Source organism: Gorilla gorilla, chromosome 7, assembly GCF_029281585.2.
Source record: "Gorilla gorilla gorilla isolate KB3781 chromosome 7, NHGRI_mGorGor1-v2.1_pri, whole genome shotgun sequence".
NCBI lineage: Eukaryota > Metazoa > Chordata > Mammalia > Primates > Hominidae > Gorilla > Gorilla gorilla.
In genome coordinates, this window is record NC_073231.2 from 61,242,336 (window position 1) to 61,254,179 (window position 11,844).

An 11,844-nucleotide genomic window follows, 5' to 3' on the forward strand; every position below is an offset into this window, starting at 1 on the left:
CATGGAAATAGAATTAGACAGATTCAAATACATTTCGGTAAGTGGTAACATTTCCCCCCAACATTAAAATTTAAAATAAGGAATTCCACCACTAAAATTTTTTCTCAGTATAGACTTACTAACAATATAGTGAGTGCTTTCACTTTTTTCTTGCCTGCAATTATTATGTATTTTCTTGACTTCATCATGATCCATACTGATACAATGCTGAAAGAGAGGCTGTATAATAGGGACCACATTTATTATTAGAAAACATTCTAAAATATTTGGAAGAACATTTCACTTCTGTGTTAATTTCAGCACCCAATCTAAGTTAAAATTTTTGTTTTTACCAAGTTTATACATTTTTTCAAAACATCTGCTTTTCCACAATTGGTTTGATTTTCATTTTTATTCTTAGCAAGCACTTTATATAATAAGACCAGTATCACAATCATGAAAGTGTTTTTCATATCTAAAAGTTTGTTTGTTTTAGTATCATTTTTAACTAAGGTTCATTTAATATTTACTTGTATGACATGAATGCATATATTAAAAGAATAAATAAAAATGTACATTTTTGAAATGTATCAAAAATACATGCTTTTCTGAGCAGACTTCCAGTTAATATTAGTGCTGAAAATAATACTACAAACCTTTCAAATGGCAGTCATTAATGGAATTTTCATTTTTGTTTTTGACAGCATATGATTTTGTAAGTGATCTGACTAAAGGCAGAAATGCTAAAAATGTACAAGCGTTATCTTACTGAACAACAATATAAGTTTTTCTTAGTGGTTCAGACATGTAACTCTTCTGTCATTTAGATCAAGAGTGAAGATCTTTCTTATCCTTATCTTGACTTCCTTGGATGTCACATGCAGGCATATAGCCTAAGACAACAGAGTGCTGAGTATTTATAGCTACTCTTGAAAATGATCATCTCCTACCCCTAAAAGTACTAAAATTGGATGTAGTTACTGGCTTTCACCAAAGCATGACACAGACTTTTTCATGCATCACCAGTTCTGTCAGTTTCAGTTCTTTTGTCCATGAAGATAGAGAACGACTTCTCTGGGCTGCATGTCAGAGCCAAAAGCTTAATAAACAACCAAATGACATTCTTATTATGTTTTAAGTGCTTTCCTTACATTTGCTAATTCAATCATGCTTAACAGGAGGAAAATGACTTCCTCAGTTGGAAGTTTTAATTAATAATTATACTAAAGCAAAAACTTAGACTTTGATACATTTCAACACACACACACAAACAAATGTCTTGAGGTTGATTTTTTTTTCAGATTTTCACTCTCACTAAAAGAAAATTCTCTTGAAAAATATCTCAACAAGGAGGCTTTTTGTTCAACTGACACTGATAAGATATGACTGGTTAGAAAGAAACATTTGGCTGTGTTTTGTGTACATATTGGCAATCTGGAACCATGTAGCTAAATTAAAGAAGGATCTCCATTTCAAAAGTGATGTTAACTCTTGTAGTCCCAGTCCACGTTACTAAGAGGAAAAATCAGGGACCCTTTCTATATTATTCTTTTATTCATTAATTTGATACAGATTGATTGATATTTATTTATTGAAATATTAAATCAGATACAATTCCAGGCATTGACGATATAGCTCTGAATGAAGCAAAGTCCTGCCTTCAAAAGTATATATTCTAGAACAGAAAATATGTCAACATACAAGAGAAAAATCATATTCAATATTAAGTGACGAAGTTCACAAAGGGCTTTGACTCCAGTCTGACCCCGGCTGGACTGCCGTAAGAATCTGCATAGAACTCTTGCCTCCTGGCAGACAGGCACTCTCAGGAGGACGGGGGCTGCTGGCATCTCCCTTCCTCATGAGTGCCTGATGATGGCTGCTGCCACCCCCTATCTCAGCTGCAGGTGCCCCTTCAGAGCTGTCCTCAGACCATTCGCTGGCCCACCACAATCCCCAGCTCCACTTCCAACTGCTGCTGATGGAGGAGGAGCCATGCTGCTGTAGCTCTTCACCATGGGCCACAAAGCTCTAGGAGTTCTAGCCCCTGCCCACCTAACCAGCCTCATCTGCCCACAGTCTCCCACCTGCACAGCCAACTTCAGCACACTTTCCTTGCTTTACTTTAAACTTCCTTAGCTCATTCCCAAATCACGTCCCTTTCTCTCAGATTCTTACATGGCTAGCTTTTTTTCATTAATCAAACCTCAGCTCAAATATCACCTCTTCACAGAGGGCTTCTTTGACCACATTATTAAAATGTGTGTCCGCTCTCATATCACATTTTCAAGTTCCATTTTCCTTACTTGTCATTATCTGAAATTACTGTGTGTCATTGTTAGTTGATTACTGTGTGTCTTCCTGACTATAATGCAAGCTCTGTAACAGAAAGGACTCTGTCTGTGGTGGTCACTGTTGCATTCCCAGCACTTGGAGCAGAGTCTGGGACACGTAGGCCCTCAGTATCTGTTTGTTGAATGAGTGAAATGAATGTTACTGCACTCATTCTCATCCAAATTGAGTGTGAATCATCTATCATTCCAGAAGAACAAAGTTGAAAAGAATCATACACATCAAAGAGGAAAACTTTCATTGCTTCACTCAAGTACACACTCAGATAAGATGACCTTCCAAAGTTTGTTGACATTGCCAAATATTTTTTACCTTAAATTTTGTTTTTGTTTTGTTTTGTTTTGTTTTGAGACAGAGTCTCACTCTGTCACCAGGCTGGAGTACAGTGGCACAATCTCGGCTCACTGCAACCTCCACCTCCCGGGTTCAAGTGATTCTCCTGCCTCAGCCTCCTGAGCAGCTGGGACTACAGGCGCCTGCCACCATGCCCAGCTAATTTTTGTATTTTTAGTAGAGATGGGGTTTCACCATGTTGGCCAGGATGTTATCGATCTCTTGACCTCGTGATCTGCCCTCCTTGGCCTCCCAAAGTACTGGGATTACAGGCATGAGCCACCATGCCTGGCAACCTTAAAATTTTAATTCATTTTATTACAAAATGAATTAAAATTTTAATTCATTTTCCTAGGCGGAATAATGTATTTCTTCTTTGACATCCCATAGAACATTGTGTATATGTCTGCAGAGTAAAGCATAGGTGATAGTGACAATGAACTGAGAAAAGAGTAATTTCTAACTCATTGCTTCCAGGGGAATGCATAATACGTTAACTAGAAAGAGCCATTAAACTGTACAGTGGAACATCTGTTTTCAGGTTTGTCACCAAAAGGAAGTGACTGTTTCCATCAAAGGGAATCACAAATTCCATTATCTTTAACTCAATGCACAGATCACTTAGCTCAAAGAAAAATTACTGCCACTAGCATATTAAGTTCAAAAGACAGAGTCACAGCATCATTTCTAGGGTTTAAAAATGAGGCTAGCTAGAGTTGACACACACACAACCAAAAAATAAAATAAAGCGAACATCATCAAAGCTTAAAACTTTTGTGTATCAAAAGACATTATGAAGAAAGTTAAAAGACATACTACAAAATGGGGAAAAAAAATTGTGTCTTAAATCTGCCGAGGGTCTAGTATCCAGAATTTATAAAGAATTCTTACAACTCAATAACAAATAGGAAAACAATCCAATTTTAAAATTGTGCAATAGACTCAGATAGACATTTCCCCAAAGAAGATATACAAGTGGCCAATAAGCATATAAAAAGGTATTCAACATCATTAGTCTTTAAGGATTGCAAATCAAAGCCACAGTGAGGTAATACTTCACACCCACTAGGTGTCTTTTTTATTTTTTTAATGGAAAATAAGTGTTGGTGAAGAGCTAGAGAAATTGGAACCCTTGTGTATTGCTGCTGGTAATGTAAATTGGCACTGCCACTGTGGAAAACAGTTTGGCAGTTCCTCAAAATGTTAAATAGAATTATCATATGACTTCCAATTACACTCCTAAGTATAGGCCCAAAAGAATTGAAACAGGGCCTCAAACTAGTACTTGTGCACACATGTTCACAGCAGCACCAGTCACATTAACCTAAATGTGGAAACAGCCCCAATGTCCATCCGTGGATGAATGAATCAACAAATATGATGACATATGCCACTCCACTTCATCCTGGGCAACAGAGTGATACCTTAGCTCAAAAAAAGACAAAAAATTAGTCTATGATGCTTATCAGAGATGTGCCTTAGACAAATGATATAAAGAGAATAAGGTATATGTAAACATAAAAGAAAGCTAATGACATTATTAATTTCAGACAAATTATAATTCACAACTAAAATTATCAAAGCAGCAAGAGGTATATAAGTATCAAATAATGTGTAACAATTATACACAAGTTATACTGTATACTGAATAACATACTGTCATGGTATTTAAGACTCTCGTCTTAGAAAAAGAAACTAGAAAACCAAATTTTGTGGGAGACTTTAACATGCTTCTCTTGACCTTTGTTAGATCAAAAAGGTAAACAGTGCAAACAGAATTTGGCTTTGTAATTTATGTCTGTATTGAATTTTATACTCTGCTAACCTCATACAGGTTTGCAGCTAGCAGCACATAGCCTATACACATAGCTACAAACCTGCATAGCATGTTACTGTACTGAATACTGTAGGCAATTGTAACACGATCATAAGTATTTGTGTATATAAACATATTTAAACAGAAAAGTACAGTAAAGATACAGTATCGTAATCTCATGGGACCACCATTGTATATGTCATCCATAGTTGACCTAAACAGTATTATGCAGCACATGATTATATTTTGTTTTCAAAAGTACGTAGAACATTTACAAAAATTTAGGTAGCAAACAAAATTTTCAAATTTCAATTCATTCCACAGTGATTTAAATGGGCAGTTGTGATGATTTCTTTTACATGTCAATTTCACTGGGTTAAGGGATACCCAGGAAGCTAGTAAAACTTTATTTCTGGGAGGGTCTGTGAGAGTGTTTCCAGAAGAGAATAGTATTTGCCTCAGTAGACTGAGTATAGATAATGTACTCTCATCAATGTAGGTGGGCATCATCCAATCCATTAAAGGTCAGAATAGAACAAAAATGTGAAAGAAGGGTAAATTCTCTCTCCCTTCTTGAGTTGGAACACCCATCATCTCCTGCCCTGGAACATGGAAGCTCCCAGTTCTCGGATCTTCAGATTCTGGGACTTATACCTGAGGCCCATCACTGCCACCACCCTGCCCCCACTACCATTCGCAGGCCTTCGGCTTCCAGCTGAATTACACCAGGCAGTTTCCTGGTACTTCAACTTGCAGAAGGCAGATGATGGGACTTCTTGCCCTCCATAGTCACATGGGCCAATTCCTGTAACAATTTATGTAATAAATAGCAGAGCAGAGGGAAAAAGTGAAGAACAGATCGAGCTGAGAGCAGATCAACAGTTTCTTGGCACTGCTGGACATTCCTGCTACATATTTTTCATCCTTCTTCGTCCTTACGTTTCAGGTGTTCTACTTTATCACAGTTTACTTTATTGCCTATCACTTTGTTTTTGTTTAAAGTCTGACAGTTTCTGGATAAATATTTGTATTTTTTAAAAATTTTTCATGGAGTTATTTTAGATGTATTAAGTATTTTGTGGCTTCTTTCCTCATCCTATATGTTTGCTCTGTTAATTCAGGAAAATACCTCTTTTTATCTCATCATCCTTCTGAGATCATTTTCCTTCTACCTGAAATATATGATTTTTCTTTCTGGTTTATTCTTGTTAGCAATAAAACCTTTTCATTTTTATTGGCCTAAAGTGTCTTTTTAAAAAAACCTTCATTCTTAAAAGATAATTCAGGATTATCTTGAAAGATAATTCAGGATTGACAGTTTATTTTATTGGAGTGTCTCCTTCTGTCTTACAAGTCTCTTAACCTCCCATTTTTTCAGATGGCTCTTCCAGGTTGCTACTTCTTTTTACAACTGCTTTAAATTTACTGTTTAACCAGTCTATTAGTCTCTAATTTCATTCATAGTCTCAAATTTCATCTCTATTTTTAAATCAAATCTTTCTAGTCAATTTTTGTAGTCTCATTTTTTTGGTCATGCTTTTAATATTATATTTTTAAAAAGATATCTTAAACATATTTTTCAATATTTTTATCAGATAATTCTAACAACTAGTGATTAAAGATCTGATTCTGTAGTTTTATGCTTAGTGTGACTCACTCAGGCAGCTTGGTTTTTAATATGTCTGGAGATGTTTCTTAGAATTTCAGCTGTGGGAATTCCTTGAGGGTACTTTTGAAATGCATCTCTTCAGAGGGGTTTTGCTCTTGCTTCTTCTGAATGTGGTGTAAGGCAGCAGTCTCCAACCTTTTTCCATGAAGTTGGTGGCTGGTGGGTTTGGGGGACGCGGGGGTGGTTTCAGGATGAAACTGTTCCACCTCAGATCATCAGGCATTAGTTAGATTCTCATAAAAAGCGTGCAACCTAGATCCCTCGCATGCACAACAGGGTTCACGCTCCTATCAGAATCACGCTCCTATCTATCATGCTCCTATCAGAAGGCCACCGCTGATCTGACAGGAGGCGGAGCCCAGGCAGTAATGCTGGCTGGCCGCTGCTCACCTCCTGTTGTGCAGCAGGTTCCTAACCAGCCGACAGAAGGGTACCAGTCCGCGGCCCGGGAGTTCCAGACCCCTGCTCTAAGACCTGAAATTAAGATTCTGTATTACGTGCTGCCTTGTCACCTGAAACTTGGAGGACCGCAGATGGCCAAACTGTAACACTCCCTTCCCAATTCTACTCCTATGGATAATATGGATAAGGTCCCCTAGACAAAACAAACAAACAACAAACAAAAAACTGTACTTATCATAGAGACCAAGCACAAGGCCCGCTTACCCCTGAATGGCAGGCTTCAGTTTCCTGCCAGTCTGCGGAATGATTCAAACCAACCAACCACAATCTCTCACATGAAGCAGGGGTCACCTCATACTCTTAATACTACAAAGACTGCCTCCCGTAGCCACTCTGTGTTCACTCTGCAGGGACAACCCCCTTGTGACCCTGCATGGCACGAGGTCTTCCTCCCCCAGGCTGTGCGTGTGTGTGATTAATAAACTGCTATCGATCTCTTCTGTCCAGGGTGGAGTGTGGTGTGTTCAGCCGTCTTCACAACCCTAGGTTGGGAAACCCTCCCTCAGCACAGAGTGAAGAGACAGCAAATAAAACACTGGGCTTTGAGGGCATTACCAACCTATAACACTTCAACTAAATTTCTATCTTGGGAATTTGGAGACTCATTTACATGTAATATAAACACAGGCCTCAACTCCAGATAAGCATAAGCAAAGTTTATACCTTCACCTGGGAAAAGAGTTTTTTTCTTCCAGTTTTCTTCTTCCTTACTCAAACTCAAGATAAGATAAACATAAACTGTACCATCTCTCTCTGAAGTGTTTTCTCTATCTACTGCCTACGGTAGGTGTTGCCCTGTAGCACTTCCACTCTTTCTATGAGGGTCTCTGATTTGACTTTTAGCCCTAACAGCACCATGGTTTATTTCCTATCCCCTACGCAGGACTTATTAAACCCACTCAAGGCATCCCCCAGGTAAAATACTAACCCCTGTGCCTACTTGCCCCATAATTTCTGCTTTTCTTGCCCTTTTAGACTTCTAAGGTTTTCTTTTTCCTTGTCAGAAGCTCCATCATGCATTACAAATACTTCTGGTTATATATTTTATACAGCTGCCTTTTTTTTTCTATACCAGGTGGAGTTTTCTAAGCATTTCTCTTTCTCTCTCTCTCTGTCTCACATACACACAACCAGAATACAAAACTGAACTTGAACCTTTCTGCAGGTGATTAAATCTTCTTCAAACATGTGATTATTATTGGTGTCACAGCATTTAATCATAGCCCTTTAATCATAGAAATGCAACAGTTCTATTTTCAGACATTGTTTCAAAATCGTAATATCTTTACAATCATAAATAGTGCTACAGCTACAAGAAGATGTACAAAAATCTTTGTGTCGCTGATTATTTCCTTAGAATAGATTCTTGGATGTGTTATTATCCTGACAAAGGGTATGAACTCTTTTGAGCTCTTGATATATTTTGCCAAATTGCTTTCTAGAAAGGTTGTAGCAATTTACAATTCACTGCAGTGTGTGTTAGGTGAAAAGTGATGTATCATAGATGATTTAATGTGCATTTCCTGATTACCCATGAAGTTGAACATTAACTGAGTGTGTTTTATGTTTAACCAATTCCCTTGTAAGAATACAAGGTGATTTTAATCATCCAATTTGGAGCTTTATTCATTTCTTCACTCAAAATATTTGTGAATCTTACTCTAAGCATAATACTGCATTAAACCGAAGGATTAGCTCACCACCTTGGTGTACTTCACTACGTGTGGAATAACTGGCATACAAGGCAACAATTATGTACTGAGGCAGAGAAATGTAGCGGAAAATGAAGGCTTCTACTCAGCAAACACACTGCTGTACAAAAGAAGAGATCCTTATTTAACTGTTTTGAATAATCAACATGAGCCTTAATGTAATTTCATGCTTTCTCTTGAAAAGGAAAATACCGTATTGAAATCTAACTTTCAATGATTTTTAATTTGGCTATTTTACAGTTAATAGTGTTCTTCCACCCCAGGGCTGTTTTGGAACCATTCAGCACTTACTATTTGCTATGCCTACGTCTTGCTCAACAGCAGTCTTGTTTCCATTGTTGTTGGGAGGGGATCAGCTAATTGGCACCTAAAGCAATTCTGAGATATTATTTAATGAACTATTACAATTTAATACAACTGATAAAATCATCAGCTTTTTTCTTAGTTTTATTTATAACATTCATATGATGCATTCTTAAAAAAGTCTTCCTGTGTGATGCCTCCCTTGGAACAGCCATTCGTCTTCCTGTTGCACTGTCGTAATTATTCATGAGAATTTCTCATCCTAGCAAAGGCCGCTCATGGGAAAATGTGGCCATCTCAATGAAATTGGGTGATACCCACCAGGATGGCCCTTCAAACCCTAGATAAACAGCTTTATGCCTCTTCATTCCCTTTACTTCCACAGACAGACGGCCTGTATGCTGCAGGCAAGGATAAAAACATATGTACACATCTCATTTGTCTGAGTAACCAGTATCAGAGGGCTAATAGTAAAGAATATATATATTTATGTTATATAGTATATATTTATATTTTAATATTATGTAGTATATATAAATTTATAGATGTATTCAGTTGATGTAAAAGTAATTGCAGTTTTTTTGACATTAAAACTAATGGCAGAAACCACAATTACATTTTTACCACCCTAATAATATACATACATTTACATTACATGATTTTATGTATAATGTAAACATATCGTGTAAAAATATGTTTGTATAATATAGAAGTATATAAAAAATAAGAAAATATAAGTGTACGTAACATAATGTAAAACATAAATATATAATATATCAAAATGTAAGTGTATACATACATATATAATATATACTATATATTATATAAGAATATAATACATAACATATTTTATGTATGAACATTATATATGTACTATATACGTATATATAAAATACAATATAAAATATAGGGGTGTTGTGAGGGGGTTTGTATACACACATACATACATACATACATACATACATACATATACTTCCACTTAAAAAATAGAAGTAGGTAACATTTAATGCAGGAAAAAAGCAGACTATATATTAAGAAACAGTTTTATTAAGGGAATAATTTTGTTCTGTAATGATAATTTTTGCACTACCTTCCCAGTGCACTGGCTGTATGAAGGCTCCATTTACTTTGTAGGTTGCCAGAGCTAAGAAGTGTCTTTCTTAATCTCAATCACTACAGGCCTAATATGGTAGATGTGATGGTCTATTAGAGTACCCTACAACGCTAAGTCTTAGATTTACTGAAAGAGTGGGAGGAAAAAGCCAAAAAGGAAGGAGGGAAGGAAGGAGGGAAGAAGACAGAGAAGGATGGAAGGTAGGAATGGTCTGCAGGATGGCAGCCCTTCTGATCTCAGCTGGGGTTGCTTGTGTATCCATAGACAACTTTGCTGAACTTGGCTGGTCTCTTCCATTATCCTAGCATATGCTTGCTCTCATAGTGGTGGCATGGCTCAAAAACAGAGAATAGTTAATTTAGTTAGCTTAGTTTCCATCATTTTCTATTGTCAAAAGCAAATGCCAATATGAATCTAGACTTAAGAAATAGGAGAACAGACTCTACTTCTTGCTAGAAGAAATTGCAAAGTTGTATTGCAAGGAACATAAATAAAAAGGAGATGAAGAATTGGAGCTATTTTTGAAATCCATCTACCTAATGTTATTATTTAAAATAAAGTTGTGTACATTATTCTCCCTAATTTTTCTTAAGTTTATTCACATTTATACATCTAACTTTTATAAAAACAAATGATGCTATAGATATTTACCTCCAGGTTTGTTGTGAAAATAACTTGATGTGATCAGTATCTTTCCAGTTAGTACATACAGCTAGATTTTTCTTTTTGATGGCTGCATAGGGTTTAATAAATCATGATGCCATAATTTGTTGAAACATTTACCTATGGATGAAAATATAGTTCACTTTTTTTTCCTATTGCAAGCATATCATTACAAGCACATGTTTGTATACTCATGGTTTTAATTGTAAAGCTTTGTTTCCTAGAAGAGTAATTTCTAGTTGGAAGCGTGTGTACATATTTCATTTTAATGGATGATATTTACCTTATAGAAAAGAGCTAGTATTGGTGATATATTTGTCATAGTAATTAATGTTAGTTGCTGGAACAGATAACCATAAAACACTGTGACTTAACACAAAGTCAGATATAAATCAGGCTATCTTGGATCTACTCCATGTGGTGACTCAGGAACTCCAGCTTCTTCTACCATACGCCTCTGTCACCTCAGAGAATGGGCTCAGAGTTCCCTCACTAGATACTCTGATTCAATAAGCTGTCAAGAAGAGAGGGAGCAAACTAAGGAAGATAACAAGAGATGTTTTAAGGCCAAGACAAGGAAGATAACAAGAGATGTTTTAAGGCCAAGACTTGAAGTGGCTTATTTTCTTCCACCTATGTTACTTTGGTCAAAATTCAGTCAAATCATCCAATCTAACTAACTACAAGGAAGGCTGGGAAATGTAGCTTTCCTGTTTGCCCAAGAGTAGGAGTAGTATTGGCTAGTGTCTTGGCAGTGTGTGCCTCTGATGATGATATTGTTTCTGTACATGATATTTCTATTATCTTTATTATTGTTATTATCATTTGAAAATCCTGAAAAGCTCAAAAAGGAACAAGGAACAAATAATAATACCAGAACAGCCTCCTGGTATTTAACACAGCTGTGTTCTTATACTGACTGTGTAGAAAGAGAAGGAAATAAACCTTACCCCATATGCATTTCATCCCTGGACCCTGCACCTCGTCTATATTGTGAATAGGGAAATATGGAAGACCATCATTCCAGACCTTTTAAAATTGGAAAATGAATCAAATATTCTCTATCCATTCCATCCCAACCCTAGAGGTAAACATTGCTAACAATTTGGAGTTTATCCTACTTGGTTTGTTTCTGTAACATGTACCTACCTGTTTAGTAAGTATGTGTTTATCTATGTATACCCCTATATGTTATGAGCTGAATTATGTCTTCCCAAACTTTGTATGTTGAAGTTCTAACCCCCACTACCTCAAAATATAACAATATCTGTAAACAAGATCTTTAAAGGGATACAGAAATTAAAATGTGTTTGTTGGTGTGGGCCCTAATCCAATATAACTGGTGTCTTTCTAAGAACAGATTAGGACACAGGCATAGAGGGAAGACCATGTGAAGACACAAAGAGAAGAAAGCCATCTACCAGCCAAGGAGAGAGGCCTC

General features: G+C 36.5%; 1 non-coding gene across 1 annotated transcript; it reads left to right on the top strand.

Moving 5' to 3' along the window:
- Positions 1–11,283: 11,283 nt before the first annotated feature.
- Positions 11,284–11,414, top strand: LOC115935696 (small nucleolar RNA SNORA51). The gene has a single exon (XR_004071315.1). It is a non-coding gene; the product is annotated as a small nucleolar RNA SNORA51 (small nucleolar RNA).
- Positions 11,415–11,844: the final 430 nt, after the last annotated feature.